This window comes from Capra hircus, chromosome 9 (assembly GCF_001704415.2).
Source record: "Capra hircus breed San Clemente chromosome 9, ASM170441v1, whole genome shotgun sequence".
Lineage (NCBI taxonomy): Eukaryota > Metazoa > Chordata > Mammalia > Artiodactyla > Bovidae > Capra > Capra hircus.
Genome location: NC_030816.1, coordinates 83,179,261 through 83,197,642, shown reverse-complemented (window position 1 = coordinate 83,197,642; position 18,382 = coordinate 83,179,261). Strand labels below are relative to the sequence as shown.

Here is an 18,382-nt window from a genome sequence, read left to right as displayed (position 1 = left end):
AACAGCCTGATTAATCAGAAAATTGACTGAAAAATATCTGGTTCGTTTAGGAGTATAATGCATCTGATGGCCAATATGTCTATTTTATGTATTTTTAAGATCAGTCGGGACTTTCCCGGTGGCTCAGCGGTAAAGAATCCACCTGCAATGCAGGAGATGCAGGATACCTGGGTTCCATCCCTGGGTTGGGAAGATCCCCTGGAGAAGGGCATAGCAGTCCACTCCAGGATTCTTGCCTGGAGAATTCCATGGACAGAGAAGGGCTACAGTCCATAGGGTCACAAAGAGACACGACTGAAGTGACTGAGCACACACAGGCAAGGTCAGGCCTTCGCAACACGAGGGCAAAATCAGCATGCCACGGTAGGTCTTATTTCTGCAGTGGAGTCTCGAGTTGTAGTTTTCATGGGTGAATGGCCTTCTGTGACGTCCCCCAGGGACCCTCACCCATCAGAGCCTTTCACAAGGGACCAGCTTCTGGGGGACTTCGGGTGTGTTTCCAGCTGCTCCTCCTGGAACTATGTCAGCTGACCCCAGACCTGTGAGTCAGGACTTCTCTGTGTTTAAGCTCTGTCCCAACTTTCAGGAAGCTATCAGGCCTTTGATTCTCTTTGGAGAACTGAAATGAAGAGTCAACTTCTAGAATCCTATTGTGGAATACAGCAAAAGCAGTTCTAAGAGGGAAGTTAATCAGACTTGTGGTTGCCAAGGGGATGGGGAAGGAGGAGGGTTGGATTGGGAGTTTGGGGGTTAGCAGATGCAAACTATTATATACAGGATGGATAAACAACAAGGTCCTACTGTATACCACAGGGAACTCGATTCAATATCCTGTGATAAACCACAAAGTAAAAGATTATAAAAGAGAAGGTATATATATGTATAACTGGATCACTTTGCAGTACAGCAGAGATTAGCACAACATTGTAAATCAACTATACTTCAATAAAGTAAATTTAAAAAATAAAAGAAAGAGGAAATTCCTCAGGAAAAAAGAAAAATCTCCGATAGCAACCTAACGTTATACCTCAAGAGACTAGAAAAGGAAGAACAAAGCCCAAAGTTAGTCGCCGGAAGGCAACAACAAAGGTTACACCGGAAATAAATGAAACAGAGAACTAAGAAGACAAAATGAAATCAAGAGCTGGTTCTTTGAAGAGATAAACAAAATTGACAAATCTTTAGCTGGAATCACCCAGATTTTTCTTAAGTGTGGTAAGAATTAACAAAATTTCTCTTGGAAGATGTGAAATGATCTAAAAAGTAAGCGATGCGTCGATAATGGAAGGATATGACAGCAGTAGCTCAAAAAGATTGATGCTCATTCATCTTAAGGACTTTCTGTGGCAAATATGATAGTTGGTCTTTTGTCCTAGTAGACTAAATAAAAAGAGGGGACAAAAAATAGTTACATAAGCTATAACAGGGAGAGCTGAGGTTCAAAGTTATTATTTTGGATTTTGCACATTGAATCACTTGATGAATTGGTTTGATTCTGTCCATCATCTCTTAATGGTAGACAGTTTTTCCAAAGAGTGACAGGATGGGGTCAGCCAGGCTGGGAGAGTCACTGTCTTGGGGGGGTCTCCGGGGTGCAGGGGACTAAGCAGAACCAGAATATATGTTATTCACAGAATAGCTTGACCCTTCACATTTGCTGACTGCACTGCAACGTCTTTCAGTTACCCAGCTCCCTGAGGACTTGGTCTTCCCCCTTCCCTTGATCTTCCACTTCCGCCTTCCCCACACGCCTGCTAGGACCCCTGCTGCCTTCTGCCCAGGGGCATTGGTGGGGAGGCCCAGGCTCCATTTCCACTCCTGTCAGGGCCTGCCTGTGGGCCCAGGAGGGTCAGAGTCAAGTGCAGGCCCCACGGCATCTGGGGCAGAGCAAGATGGTGGTTGTCCTGTCTTAGGCTGGCTGTTATCTGGCTTTGGCAGGGGCCTCTCACCTGCTCCTGGTCTAGGGGCCCAGCACATCCTGTGCAGAGGTTGCAGTTCCTTGGGGTCATTCATTCCTTGTGTGTTGGTGTGATGGGCCCAAGGGAAGGGGAGTTTCGCTTCCCCACCCCGTCGGGCTGTGCGTTTTCATTTTGCATTGACTTTGGCAAATTACATCACTGACCCTGTATGCCAGGACCCAGGGCAGCAGCGAAGCAGCAGAGGAGATGAGGTAAGGGTATGTTCTTCCCATTAATTCCATCGCTGGTTGGTTCTGGTATCAGGCTACGGAACTTTCCATTAAGAAACTTTTTCAATATTTTTCAGATTTCAAGCTTTTATTCACATAATTTTTCTGTTCTGAAATGTCTTCTCTTAGCCTCTAAGATTTTCCAACTTTTCCTTATTTTTAAAGGTCCAAATCCAGATTGATCTCTCTCACAAGACTCCTGGCCCACTCCGGACAACCTTGCAGGTTCTCTGTGCTGAACTCAGGCTATGTCTTTCTGAGTGTTATTTACGAATTAAACATAGATTTCTGATTGTTCATCCTGTGTTCATTGTTTGGCCTTCTTACTGAACTTTTCAGGTGCTTGTGATTTGTTTACATGACTCTTCTTAATACAGTCTCCTGCAAAATGTGATAGATGCATGCACACATATTTGGTGAATGAATGACACCCTCAGTGTGTGATGGCATTTTTGAAAGTAAGGGAACAATTAAGGCCATACTTTTTAAAGACGTTGTTTGGTCAAAATCAAACCTCTAAATCCAGTGATTCCAAATGACCAAGTAGAGAAAAAGTAATGATGAACTAGAAATTGACAATGAAGAAAGCAATTTTTCAGCCAGAAGACAGTGGTTTTTACAGCAGTGGATTCATTTAATTTGAAGTCTGTCTTTGACAATCACGAGGTTAAGGACAGGGAAGCCTGACATGCTGCAGTCCATGGGGTCACAAAGAGCTGGACACACCTGAGCGACTGGACAACTGATTCCTCTATCTATGAATGATTAGATGAAATTCTCACTGGGGCATGAGTGTGTATATCTTTCTAGACTCACAAATTACGTTCTGTACCCCTACCAGGAGGTTAAGGAAAATTCTGGGGATTCGGGCAATGCTGCCTCAGTGCTGCTCAGCTTTTGAGAGGTCCTCCCAGGCGGGCGCTGAGGTATTGGGGCTGCTAGTTGTTGTTGTTGTTTTCAGATATTCTTACTTTTATTTTCAAAAGAAATTTTACCTGAAACATTTAAGGTAGACAGCAGCATTAGCATTTACGGATTTATCATTTTAGGACTTCACATTTTAGTGTTTGCTTATTAGAGGGTCTCAGTTAATATACTGATACCATGAAGCTCTTTCGTGGGGCTGCTCTTCACCTTCAGGTTTGTTGAATTTTCCTCCCAACTTTGGTGGTTTCCTTGGTTTCTTGAGTCACCACAGCTCCGGCTGAGGGATCTTCCATCCGGTGAGGCACCTGGGGCTCATAGGGCTTCATTTCAACAGAAGATGCTCCTTTTCTGTTTTCGTCCAATGACCAAAGTGAATATGTCGGCTGTTAGCTCCATTTTCGGAGTTTTCACGTCAGGCTTTAAAACGCACGAATGACGTCAGCACGTCGGCGCTTCCATCGAACGTGGACGTTTGAGTCCAGCAGTGTTCTTGTTTTCTCCCTTGGCGGGGCTGGGTAGAGAGCTTTGGAGGTGCCTTCCTCCGGGGGGAGTTCCAGAACAGAGGCTTTGCATTCTCTGAAAAGGTCTCTGTTCTTTCTTAAAATGTTCACAGAGTCTCAGGCCAGAAAACAAAACAAGACGGCTTTATTAGTCACCCGACAATGGGAGAGGAAAGCCACCCACTTCTCCATGCTTCCTTTCAAAGTAACCTCAGCGACCCTGACAGATTCATGGAACTAATTAGAAACAACAGTAAGGAAGCCGCGGGAGGGGCGATTTTGTCTCTAGACAACATTTCAGAACTTCCCTGAGGAGCCTCTGCTGCCTCAGACCCCTCTCCCTGCCCGCCTCCCGCCCACCACCAGGCAAACCCTCCTGAGAGGGGCTCAGACCACCTCCCCCTTGTTGGATCCACCATCGATTTAGGCACTCCCGGGTCCCACAAACCCACTTGACAGGCTGTCACTCTACCCAGGCCTCAGTGGGGGTCTGAGCTCAGTCAAGCCCTGCAGCCCCCTAAGCTTTCGCCCTGACCACAGGGTTGAGGGTGGTGAGCCCCTCAAAGCAGAGGTCACGACCTGTGAAGAAAGGGAAGAGATGGAAACCTAGCTCTCAAGTGCCTGCTTAGAGCCAGGCACTGTGCTGGGAGGAATCTTAATTGTTGTTCTTTAGTCACTAAGTCATGCCTGACTCTTCGCGATCCCATGGACTATAGCCCACCAGGCTCTTCTGTCCATGGGATTTTCCTGTGTAATATCATTTCACCATGGCAGTGGCCCTTCATTTATATAGAAGGAGAAAAACAGAGTCAGAAAGATTAAAAATGTATAGAAGATTGCATTCCAGTTATCTCCAAAGTTGGGTGGGTCTGCTCTAGGGAAGGTGCCAAATTAAATCTCGTTGATTAACCACTAACTACCTGAAAGTGAAAGTCACTCAATTGTGTCCAGCTGTTTGCAACCCATAGTCCATGGAATTCTCCAGGCCAGAATACTGCAGGCTTTCCCTTCTCCAGGGGATCTTCCCAACCCAGGGATCGAACCCAGGTCTCCCACATTGGAGGCTAGGGTTAGCTTTACCAGCTGAGCCGCAAGGGAAACCCAAGAATACTGGAGTGGTTAGCCTATCCCTTCTCCCGTGGATCTTCCCGACCCAGGAATTGAAGCTGGGTCTCCTGAATTGCAGGCGGATTCTTTACCAACTGAGCTATGAGGAAAGTATGAGTGCCCTCCAACTGGCCAGTTTCTAGCTTAAATTGTGGCAGGAAAATTATTTGGAAAAAAAAATGGCGTTAACTTCCACATGACCACATTAAGTCTCTGTGAATTAATGACTAAAAATAGTTTTGTATGCTCACATAGGATTCCAAGTTTATGTCAAGAATTATTCAAATACAGGAAAAGTATCAGCTTCAGAACCCAAACTTTCAGCATCTCGTTTGGCCCATCAGAAACTTCACTGAAAACACAAGTATTATTCAAGTTTCCGTCTTGATGCCTGGCAGTTTTTCCCTTGGGAAAGAGCTTCCAAAATGCATAGTTTAGATATAAATTTATTCATTGCTCTAGTGTCTCTTCTGTTGGGAAACCAACATAATAGTAGCTAACATTTATAGAGCCATTGTGATGAGCCAGATGCTGCCTTCAGTGTTCTGTGTATATTTACTCACTTAATCACCATAACATCCTGTGAAGTGGATACCATTGCTATCTCCATCTTACATGTGAGGAACTTGAAGGCCCAGAGAGGTTAAGACTTGCTCAAGGACACACAGTTGATAAATGGTGGAGCCAAGGTCTTGGCATACTGATTTTTCTCTTTTCGTATGCTTCCTGTTTCTGTCTTATAGCGTTGTTATATCTATATCTCACTATAGGCCACCCTGGCTTGGATACATTTTAAAACAGAGAAGATGCTGGTTCCTGCTCTCGTGGCCCATGTAGGGCAGAGCCCCCTTGCTTGGAAGGTGAAGGGAGTCGCTGGGTGCAGTGAGGGACCATCAGACTGGAGCTCTAAAGGGCTCCTGCCCCGCTTCTCTCATCCTAGCACCCACACCGCTTCTGATTTTAATATGTAATTGAAACTTGATTTAACCCCAACTAACAGGATTAGGTAGTTTGAACATTCTTTGGCATTGCCTTTCTTTGGGATTGGAATGAAAACTGACCTTTTCCAGTCCTGTGGCCACTGCTGAGTTTTCCAAATTTGCTGGCATATTGAGTGCATCACTTTCACAGCATCATCTTTCAGGATTTGAAACAGCTCAACTGAAATTCCATCACCTCCACTAGCTTTGTTTGTAGTGAGGCTTTCTAAGGCCCACTTGACTTCACATTCTAGGATGTCTGGCTCTAGGTGAGTGATCACACCATCGTGATTATCTGGGTTGTGAAGATCTTTTTTGTACAGTTCTTCTGTGTATTCTTGCCACCTCTTCTTAATATCTTCTGCTTCTGTTAGGTCCATACTATTTCTGTCCTTTATCGAGCCCATCTTTGCATGAAATGATCCTTTGGTATCTCTAATTTTCTTGAAGAGATCTCTAGTCTTTCCTATTCTGTTCTTTTCCTCATTTCTTTGCATTGATTGCTGAAGAAGGCTTTCTTATCTCTTCTTGGTATTCTTTGGAACTCTGCATTCAGATGCTTATATCTTTCCTTTTCTCCTTTGCTTTTTGCTTCTCTTCTATTGACAGCTATTTGTAAGGCCTCCCCAGACAGCCATTTTGCTTTTTTGCATTTCTTTTCCATGGCGATGGTCTTGATCCCTGTTTCCTGTACAATGTCACGAACTTCATTCCATAGTTCATCAGGCACTCTATCTATCAGATCTAGGCCCTTAAATCTATTTCTCACTTCCACTGTATAATCATAAGAGATTTGATTTATGTCATATCTGAATGGTCTAGCGGTTTTCCCTACTTTCTTCAATTTAAGTCTGAATTTAAGTAATGCTCAAAATTCTCCAAGCCAGGCTTCAGCAATACATGAACCATGAACTTCCTGATGTTGAAGCTGGTTTTAGAAAAGGCAGAGGAACCAGAGATCAAATGGCCAACATCCGCTGGATCATGGAAAAAGCAAGAGAGTTCCAGAAAAACATCTCCTTCTGCTTTATTGACTATGCCAAAGCCTTTGACTGTGTGGATCACAATAAACTGTGGAAAATTCTGAGAGAGATGGGAATACCAGACCATCCGACCTGCCTCTTGAGAAATCTGTATGCAGGTCAGGAAGCAACAGTGAGAACTGGACATGGAACAACAGACTGGTTCCAAATAGGAAAAGGAGTTCATCAATGCTGTATATCGTCACCCTGCTTATTAACTTCTATGCAGAGCACATCATGAGGAACGCTGGACTGGAAGAAGCACAAGCTGGAATCAAGATTGCCGGGAGAAATATCAATAACCTGAGATATGCAGATGACACCACCCTTATGGCAGAAGGTGAAGAGGAACTAAAAAGCCTCTTGATGAACGTGAAAGAGGAGAGTGAACAAGTTGGCTTAAAGTTCAACATTCAGAAAACGAAGATCATGGCATCTGGTTTCATCACTTCATGGGAAATAGATGGTGAAACAGTGGAAACAGTGTCAGACTTTATTTTTGGGGGCTCCAAAATCACTGCAGATGGTGACTGCAGCCATGAAATTAAAAGATGCTTACTCCTTGAAAGGAAAGTTATGACCAACCTAGATAGCATATTGAAAAGGAGAGATATTACTTTGCCAACAAAGGTCCGTCTAGTCAAGGCTATGGTTTTTCCAGTGGTCATGTATGGATGTGAGAGTTGGACTGTGAAGAAGGCTGAGCACCGAAGAATTGATGTTTTTGAACTGTGGTGTTGGAGAAGACTCTTGAGAGTCCCTTGGACTGCAAGGGGATCCAACCAGTCCATTCTGAAGGAGATCAACCCTGGGATTTCTTTGGAAGGAATGATGCTAAAGCTGAAACTCCAGTAGTTTGGCCACCTCATGTGAAGAGTTGACTCATTGGAAAAGACTCTGATGCTGGGAGAGATTGGGGACAGGAGGAGAAGGGGCTGACAGAGGATGAGATGGCTGGATGGCATCACTGACTCGATGGCCGTGAGTCTGAGTGAACTCTGGGAGTTGGTCATGGACAGGGAGCCTGGCATGCTGCGATTCATGGGGTCGCAGAGTCGGACACAACTGAGTGACTGAACTGAACTGAACAGGATTAGGAGAAGATAGTTTGCTGTTGTAAACCAAGCAGAGGAAAACAGACCCTGCTGGAATCACATGTGTCTTTTCTCTGAGTTGTCCATGGCCTAGAAGGGCTCAGATTCATTTAGTTGGAGGGGCGGGGATTACCTAATTCCCCAGCAAGACGTGGCAGCTCACTCCCTTGGTCCAGCATGTTGTCCTTAAATGTGCAGCTGTGGGAGTCATGTAAACCGAGATGAGAACCAACTCTACTGTGGAGTTGCCTTAGGAAGTTTGATTAACCTCTGAGCGCCATGTATGCTTGTCTGTAAAATGGCTGCATTAATAAAAGATACCCTCTCAGGATGTGGTAAGAGTTAACTGAGATTATGTCCGTAAAGCAGGAGATTAACACGGTGGATGGCACAAATGACTCAAAAAATGTACTAATATCAGCAGAAACACATTCCATTCTATTACAGTGATTAGAAAGGAAGCACAAGCAACGTGGATGGAGCTATAGATTTTCACACTAAGTAAGTTGAAAAGAGAAAGACAAAGACCATATCACGTATATGTGGGATCTAAAATATGGCACAGATGAGCTTACCTATGAAACAGAAAGAGACTCACAGACACAGAGAACCAACTGGTGGTTGCCAAGGTGGGGGGAGGGAAAGATTGGGAGGCTGGGGTTAGGAGCTGCAAGCTATTATGTACAGAGTCGATAAACAACAAGGTCCAACTGTACAACATGGGGAACTATGTCTAGTATCCTGCAACTGAAGCCATAATGGAAAAGAAAATGAAAAAGAACATATACATAGATATGTATAACTGAATCACTTTGCTGTAGAAAAAGTAGAAATTAACACAACATTGTAAATCAACTATACTTCAATAAAATAAACTTAAAAAAGAAAGGAAGCAAAAAGCAAAAACTTTTATAAACCTGTTTCTCAAGAGAGATATCAGGTACACTAAGTCCTAGAGTCCCCCATCCAAGTGGGCCACCCTATGTAACATTGGGGCTTCAAGCAACTCATGTGACATTTACAATAATTGGTTACATACTTGACCATAAGGGAAATCACAACAAAACCAAAGAATCAATAATAAAAAGTCTGACCAGACTACAGCAATTTTTTTAGAGAAACAGCTAAAAAGATATCCCCTAAAGTTTTTGTGATATAAGCATTTTAAAAGTCAAATCAAATATGATTTCTAAATGATTCCTAGAGCAAAGAAAATATCTTAATGGGGGAATTTAAATATTTTGAACTAACACCAAAAACACTACCCAAAACTGTGGAATGTATTATAGCTAAGGAAATATATTGAGTGCAACTTCTGGCTTTAAATGTATACAAAAAAGTTTATTAAATCAGTGAGCTGAGTTCCAGTTTAAGAAGGAAAAGAGCAACTGAGCAAAATCAAAAAAGACAAGAACAGAAATAGTAAAGATTAGAGCAGGAATAATGAAATAGCATTTTACAAAATCACAGGAGAGTAAAACAGAACTAAATCTAAGAAAAGTAAGCTTTGTCATCTACAGAAAGGTGGTGCTAACATTGCCTTCAAAGTGAAGTTGTAAGGTGACATGTTACTCTGTGCAGAAGCACTCTGTAGACAGCAGAGAACTACTCTGATGCGCGTTTCATCTTTATATCATGTATTCAGCCCATCCTGACCAATTACCTCTTCTATGCCTGGTGGTGGGAGTATAACGCCTTCTTGGGTATTGATCATGTCAGCCCAACAGGACTCAAAACAGTGTCTGCAGCAAAGAGACACACACCGCTTAATGAGAACACAGGATGGGGATGTAACCCGCTCAGGGATGTTACAAAGGTTCTGAGTGGAAATGAGGCTCAAGCAGAGAAAATGAGGCAGGATGGAGGGAGAAGTGTGTCAGATGAAGGGAAGGGCACGTGGTGTGTGTGAAGGACAGAAAAAGGACAGAGGGGCTGAGGCACCATGGCTGGGGAGGGGGCGGGGCTACAGTGTAGGAAGGAGCCAGGAGGCTGTGCTTAGAGTTTCACTTTCTATGAGCCATGGGAAACTGCTGCAGTGTTTGTTTTTGAGTTGGAGGGGATTGTTTGAACCTCCAACTTGTAGCCAAGCAGAAGCACAGGTAACAACCTGGACTTGTGCTTGGGGTCTGAGCTCTTTACCTGCAGAACCTGATGCTCTCTGCAGATAGATAATGTCAGAATGGAGCTGATTTGTAGGACCCAGTTGGTGTCACAGAGCATCACTTGGTGGTGTGGGGAAAATCCCACCCCCACATTGGGATCGTGAGTGCAGAGCCCTTAACTTTCCCTTATGGCATTTCATTTCTCTGTCCTTAAAACTGACTTCCATTTCCCACCTCCTGGAAACTCGGCTGAGCTTAAGTAGGAGTCAGGGGATGTCTACTGAGTAGAATGTGGGACTCTTTCCTGCTGTCTCCTGCCAAAAACCACATCCATTTCCAAAGGAGCTCCTTACTCCAGGGGAATGACCTCAGAATGGGATGAATGTGCTTTCTGGGAGAGGTCCAGCTCTTGATTTTTATTGAGAAAGTCATCAGTGTAGGACAAATAAATAGCAGAGTTAAATTATTACATTCTTAAAGTATTGGAAACCCTCTTATTCTGAGCTTCAATTTGTGGCTTCCAGGGCAGCTGAGAGTCTCATTGTTCTGAAGGTCCTGAATCTCTGCTTTGCCTGTTGGTCTATTGGCTTTCAAAGCCCATGTCTTTACTGATCATATAAGTCACTTGGTAAACCCCTTTAGGGTCTCCTGGTAAAATGTTTCTACTAGGATGTTGTTTTGCCTGTAGACAGCTGAAAAATCAAATAACATGACTCAGTTGATGCCTTTGAATTGTGGTGCTGGAGAAGACTCATGAGAGTTCCTTGGACATCAAAGACATCAAACTAGTCAATCCTAAAGGAAATCAACTCTGAATATTCATTGGAAGGATTAATGCTGAAGCTGAAGCTCCAATACTCTGGCCACCTGATGTGAAGAACGGACTCATTGGAAAAGACCCTGATGCAGGGAAAGATTGAAGGCGGGAGGAGAAGGGGATGACAGAGGATGAAATGGTTGGCTGGCATCATTGACTCAATGGACATGAGTTTGAGGAAACTCGGAAATAGTGAAGGATGGGGAATCCTGGTGTGCTGCAGTCCATGGGGTCCCAATTAGCGACTGGACAACAACAACAAACATCAAAATGTATTAGTTCGGTTCAGTTGCTCAGCCGTGTCCAACTCTTTGCAACCCCATGGACTACAGCATGCCAGGCTTCCCTGTCCATCACCAACTCCCAGAGCTTGCTCAAACTCACGTCCATTGCATCGTACATGTATAGCTTTACATAACAGGAGATCCCGGGTGGGCTTCTGTATTCCTATCTTCATCTCACTTTCTCAAGCTGTGGACTGCTGCCCCTCCCATCCTGTCTACCTAAGAATTTCCCTTGTGTCAATTTCATCTTTCCCTTTCTTCAAAATCATATTTCCACTCCACTGAACGATACTCACCCAAGGAAGCACATACAACAACCCCGAAACTTCTACACTGAAATACCTGTTTCTCTTTTTTACAGCAAAACTGCTTCAAATGGTTTCCCTACTCACTAACTCTTCTTCTGTTCCTTCAATTTTCTTTTGAATCTTCTCCAGTCAGGTTTAAAATGCTGAGCTGTGACCGACATGTAACATTGTGTTAGTCATGTTAGTACAACATGATTTGATAGTTTTATGTGTTGATAAGTGATCACAATAAATCTAGTTAACATCCATCGCCACACATAGTTACAAATACTTTTCTTGTGATGAGAACTTTTAAAAAGTAACTTATTTGTTTTTAATTGAAAGATAATTGCTTTATAGTGTTGTGTTGGTTTCTGCCGTATACAACATGAATCAGCCATAGTGATGAGAACTGTTAAGATGAACTAAAGTGAAGTCGCTCAGTCGTGTCTGACTCTTTGCAACCCCATGGACTGCAGCTTCCCAGGCTCCTCCATCTATGGGACTTTCCAGGCAAGAGTACTGGAGTGGGTTGCCGTTTCCTTCTCCAGAGGATCTTCCCAACTCAGGGACTGAGCCCGGGTCTCCTGCAATCTAGGCAGCCACCAGGGAAGCCCTAAGATGTACTAGCAAGTCTCAAATATACAGCAGAGTATTATTAAGTATAGTCACCATGCTGGACAGTACACTCCCATGACATTTGTTTTATAACTGGAAGTTTGTGCACTTTGATTCTCTCCACCCATTTTACCCACCCCTCACCTCTTGCCTCTGAAAACCTCCAATCTTTTATTTACAAGTTTGGGCTTTTCCTTTTTGTTTTTAATTAAAGGATAATAGCTTTGCAGTATTTTGTGGTTTTCTGTCATACATCAACAAGAATCAGCCATAGGTACACCCATGTCCCGTCCCTCCCAAACTCCCCTCCCATCTTCCTCCCCATCCCACCCTTCTAGATTGTCACAGAGCCCTTGTTTAAGTTCCCCGAGTCATACAGCATGGAGAGAGTGACATGGAAATTTACAGTACAGTATGTAAAATAGACAGCCAATGGGAATTTGCTGTTTGTTTCGTTTTTGATTCTGTACATATGTGAAATCATCTGCTATTTGTCTTTCTCTGTCTGACATTTCCCTTAGCATAACACCCTCAAGGCCCATCCATTTTGTTGCAGATGGAAAGATTTCCTTCTTTTTTTATGGCTAATATTCCATTGTATTGTTGTTATTCAGTCACTAAGTCGTGTCTGGCTCTTTGAGACTCCATGGACTGCAGCATGCCAGGCTCCCCTGTCCTTCACTATCTCTTGGAGTTGGCTCAGATTCATGTCCTTTGAGTTGATGATGCTATCTAACCATCTCATCCTCTGTCGCCTTCTCCTGCCTTCAATCTTTCCCAGCATCAGGGTCTTTTCCAGTGAGTTGGCTCTTCACATCAAGTGGCCAAAGTACTGGAGCTTCATCTCAGCATCTGTCCTTCCAATGAATATTCAGGACTGGTTTCCTTTAGGATGGACTGGTTGGATCTCCTTGCAGTCCAAGGGACTCTCAAGAGTCTTCTCCAACACCACACCTCAAAAGCATCAGTTCTTCGGCACGCAGCTTTCTTTATGGTCCAACTCTCACATTGGTACATTTAAAAATCCACATTTTAAATGTATGCCACGTTTTCAAATCCATTCATCTATTTATGGACACATATTGTTTCAATGTCTTGGCTGTTGTAAATAATGCTGCAATGAACACGAGGGCACATGCATCTTTTTGAGTTAGGTTCTTGTTTTCTTTGGATAAATACCCAGGCGTGTAATTGCTGGATCGTATGGAAGCTCTCTTTCTAATTTTTTGAGAAATCCCCATTTTGCTCTCCATGGGGGCCCCACCCCTTCCCCACCAGCTGTACACAAGGATTCCCTCTTATCCTCATCCTCACCAACATTTGTCATTTCTTGACTTTCTGACAGCTGCCAGTCTGACAGGGGTGACGTGATATCTCCCTGTGGTTCTGAGTTCCATTTCCCTGACGTGGAGCATGAGTGGGCTTTAGCGCCCTCTCCTCCACGGGAGCTCCTCTTAGCAGAGTTCCTGATGTGCTGACAGACCCAGTGGGTGACTTTCCTTTCCTGACCCATCAGCAGCATCTGATGTAGTTGATCAGCCCTTTTGCTCTGAAACACTTTTTTTTCTTGGCTCCTCTGTTCCCCTCCTATAACACTGACACTGCCCCTCAGTCTCCTTTTGGGATTCTTCCAGTTTTTTTGGACTTCGAATGTTCAAATACCCTGAGGCCAGTCCTCAAACCTTTCTTCTCTATTTGTTCTCTTTCTTGATGAGCTCATCCCATCTCATTGCTTTAAAATTCATTCATGCGCTAATGATTCCCCAAGTTAGACCTCCAACTTGGACCTCTCCACCAAACTCCAGACTCATAAATCCACCTTGTAAATCCACAAATTGAGCTTGACCATGCAATGTCTGATTGGCATCTCAAACAACGCATCAAAACTGAGTTCTTGATTTCTTCTTTGCCCCAAATCTCCCCTTCCTCTAGTTGTCCTGCCTCAGTAAATCGCAACTCCATTCTTTCATTTCTTCTGCCCTCAACTCTTGGGTTTCTCCCACACTTTTAGTGTCCTTATAAGTTTTCATTTATAATTTTTTAAACTGATTATATATTGAATGATAATATTTTAAGTATATTGGGCTAATTAAGACAGATTATAAAAATTGATTTTTCTCTTATACTACTTTTTTTCAGGGTGCCTACTAGAAAACATGAAATTATGCATGAGGCTTGTGTTTGTGGCTCATGTTGATTTCTCTCAGAGACCAATGATACTTTACTTGAATCTTGAGAAGTGGTGCTGGCTCGTATAAGATTAATACACAATTGGGGTTATGCAGCTATGAAAGAGGTGGGTAATGGCAGTTAGAGGGCAATTGGTAGTGTAGGTTACACGGGAGCAGGTATTTGTTGTTTTTTTAAATATATATTAACATATATAGTGCTCAAGTATATATGCTATTTACAGTATATATCTATATCAACATAAAACACAGGTATCTATATGTGTGTACAATATATGTCCTAGTCCGTATATTGTCTGGGGAGACCTGTTTCTGGGGGTCAGGGGCCCACACACTTGCTCTGTGGGGAGGAGAGGTGGGGGAGTGACTCGGGGTCACTGGAGGGCACACCATGGAAAAATTAAGGCCTTCCAAGGACAGAAAGGGGGCTCAGGACCTGAAGGGCTGCCCTGTCCATGCAGTCACCCCAGTTTCAGAACCAGCAAACAATTGATATGTTTTTGGTGTTCTGGACTTTTGTGCAAAATGACTTCACTTAAAAAAAAACAACCAAAAAAAAAAAAAATCCAGCCACATGGGTTCCGAATCAATGGTTGGGCTCTGAATATCTGTAAGGATTCAGACACAGCTCCCTGACCGGGTGGGTTTCCGGGACTCAGAGGGTCCCATGCGGCCTGGAGAGGAGGTGAGTGGGGCTTTCACGCACTCAAGTGCTCTCAGGGACAGCACTGTCTGTAGATGTCTAGTCACTGAGGAGGACTCTGCTGGTCCTGCTCACTCAGAAAACACCACCCACTGGAGAGGAGACACGGGGGTCCCCCCATTCTCTGGGTGGGGGCTCTCCTGCCATCCACCTGTCCACCTCCTCATGGCCCTTCCTCTGATGCTCAGAACCACTCTGCCTTGCCAGCCCTGTGTGGGGTGCCCTGGGGACCCCTGGATCGTAACTGACCTCTGCTTCCAGCTTTCTGCTCTGAAGGGAAAGCCCTGGAAGCAGCTCCAGTTCTCATGGTTGTCCCTGGAGCCACAGATGTCAACCAAGTGATGTTACACTTTGGGCCCCAATAGGCTCAGCAGGTCCTGTCCCCTGAACCCTGTGCCAACTGTAGCCTGGGTGCAAATACATTAAGTGGGAAACTACACCAAGGCACGGTTTTCTCTATTCAGGCTCAGACAAGCTGCCTCCCTGGTTAAGTACTCATGAACGCCACGGTCCTTGGACTGAGGGGTGGGCGGGCAGGTGAGTTGGGGGACGGAGGCCTTCCATGTTCCCCCACAAGTGGGGCAGGGAGAGGAGGGCAGGACAATGCGGGAGCCCTGGGCCAGTCTAGTCGATTGCTGGGGAGGTGGGGGTGAGCTAAGGAAACCCCAGCCCAGAATGCTGGGGATGCCCCCACCTGGGGAGAACCGAGGCTCTGCCAGCCCCAGGAGGGTCCGGGGAAAGGAGAGGGCATAGGAGCTCATGTTCCAGGTTGCTAGGTCTCTAGGGAACCCTGCTGCCCTGAGGATGAGCGCTTGTGGTGGAGAGGGTTGGACAGGACCCCCTTGGCAGTCTTGCTGGGAGTTGGGGCACAGGCCCTGTGGTTGGCAGGCAAGGTTCTGGGTGTCTGGGGTCCTCGCCCGGATCAGCTCCCTGCGCCCCCACCGGGAGCCTCACCAGCACACCACCATCCACTGGCCTCCAGTCTACAGGAACCAGCCCAGAGCTGATGGAACCAGACACCAGCAAAAGCAGGATCCAGAGCCGCTGTCCTCACAAGGGCCTTCCTGGGCTCCATGAACTCTGCCCTGCTCAGCCAGCCCCCAAGATGACAGGAGAATTGGTACCCCAGCTTCCTTCGGCATCTGCCAACGCCCCTCCCCCCCACCTCGCCCTCCCCCAAACCCCCCAGCTCTAGGTGAGGCTGGATGAGAATGTGGCTGGGCTTACAACTCCCTGGGCCCCAGACACCATTTTCTGGGTTGGGGGAAGAGGTGGGGGGTCTCACTGGAGGATCTGGGGACTCCAGGAAGGCAGGAGGGCACGGGGAAGCCTTGGCTTGGGTCCCAGCCATTGAGGGTGTCTCCTAGAGACCCATCCTTTGGGGGCTGCGGGGCCCATTTTCTAGTCTTTTGAGAAACACTGCAAGAGTCTTCAGGGCAGGGTGGGCTCAGGCCTGGGGGCACGGATGGGGAGGAATGGAAGAGGCCCTCCTTATTTTTCTGCTTGCCTGACTTTCCGGGAGCTGATGTTTTCTTCCGGCACCAGTGTGTGGAAGAACTTGAAGGTGCTGCTGTAGTAGGTTGGGATGTCTGCGGTGGCCAAAGGCTCGGAGATCCGTGCCACTTCGATGCACTTATCAAATCCCAGGGCCTGACCTCCAATCCTCACCATCTTCCAGAGCCCCACAGATACGCTCGTGAACAACAAATTACTAGGAAACCTCTGCTGGGTCTGCTCGTCCATCACCAGGGAGATGTAGCCCTCGATCAGGGAGAAGGAAAAGCGGGTGGGGCCACAGTTACCGCTGGAGGACACCAGGCGGTCCTTCAGTCCACTGGAGTAGAACGTGACATCCATAAGGAGTGTGGCAACAGTGGGCGGTATGTCAGAGTTCAGGCTGGTGACACAGAGCCTGTTGCTCGGGCTGGACAGTGGGTGGATGATGGGCCTCTGGACGGCCTCGGCCTTCATGAAGCAGTGCATGATGCTGAGGTTCTCAGCTGCCAGCATCTCGCTATTGATGATGTGCAGGGTGGTTAACTCTGATGGCAAGGTGTGGGTGATGAAGGGCAGGTCCTACTCACACACCAGGATGAAGTCCATCTGGTAGGTGGACAGCGTGGACACAGATGTTCTGATTGGCCAGTGGGGCGATGACTGACTTGACGCTGCCGCTGCCAGACACCACACTGAGGGCCAGCCAGGTGGCATCGGCCACACCCAGGTGTTCTGAGGAGGGCAGTTCCAGGAAGCCCTCCTCATCGACAATAATGGTGTAATCCTCTGGCGTCTTGATCAGACTGAAGAATTTGCACCTGGTCTCAGAGGACAGGGAGGCAAGTTTGATCAGGCTGTAGGTGAAGAGTGGGATACTCTCCTTGACAATGCTGGCAACTTGCAGCTGAGGGAGCAGGTGTTTGGAGTGTGGGTTTTGGAGCTGAACAAACAATCACGTCCTAGTTCCACTGCTTAGCAGCAGGTGACATCTCCGAGCCTCAGTTTTGTCATCTCTAAAATGGGGATAACAATATTTACCATGTAAAGTCATGTGAGATTTGATAAGATGACGTTGATACAATTTGATATAGCACATCTTCCCAACCCAGGGATCGAACCTGGGTCTCCTGCATTGCAGGCAGACGCTTTACCATCTGAGCTACCAGGGAAGCCTGATATAGCACATAGTGAGCACAAATAAATGGTAGTTAATATCCTGATTTCTCAAGTCTTGACTGATCCCACCTTTGGGCAGAGAGTGCTTGGCTGGCATTCAAGCCAAAATGCTGTTGGTACATGTTCTGAAGTTCCAGTTTCCTAAACCACAGTGTTGAAAACTCTTGGTCATCGTGGAAAGTTCAGTAGATATGAGATATATTATTCCTAGGAATCAGAATTTACCAAAATTACAGGCCCCTGGAGGTGATGTCATTTCAGCAAAAAGATCCTTTGCTACAAAGATGTCACGGTGTGTTTCGTTTGCTTTGTTTGTTGAGTCACTAAGTCGTGTCTGACTCTTTGTGACCCCATGGACTGCAGCACGCCAGGCTGCCCTGTCCTTCACTATCTCCCCAAGTTTTTGCAGACTCATGTTCATTGAGCTGGTGATGCCATCCAACCATCTCATCCTCTGTTACCCCCTTCTCCTCCTGCCTTCAATCTTTCCCAGCATCAGGGTATTTTTCAGTGAGTCAGCTCTTCGCATCAGGTGACCAAAGTATTGGAACTTCAGCTTCAGCATCAGTCCTTCCAATGAATAGTCAGGGTTGATTTCCTTTAGGATTGACTGGTTTGATCTCCTTGCTGTCTAGGAAACTCTCAAAAGTCTTCTCCAGTACCGCAGTAGGAAGGCATCAATTCTTTGGTGCTCAGCCTTCTTTCTGGTCCAACCCTCACATCCATACCTGACTTCTAGAAAAACTATAGCTTTGACTATACGGACCTTTGTCAGCAAAGTGATGTCTCTGCTTTTTTATATGCTGTCTAGGTTTTTCATGGCTTTTCTTCCAAAGAACCAGAGTTTTTTAAATTTTGTGCTTACAGTCACCATCCACAGTGATTTTAGAG

General features: G+C 45.6%; 1 non-coding gene and 1 pseudogene across 1 annotated transcript; both read right to left on the bottom strand.

Moving 5' to 3' along the window:
• Positions 16,310–18,382, bottom strand: part of LOC102171154 — a 48,439-nt pseudogene continuing 46,366 nt past the window's right edge.
• TRNAC-GCA lies at positions 17,413–17,484 on the bottom strand. Its single transcript has one exon. It is a non-coding gene; the product is annotated as a tRNA-Cys (tRNA).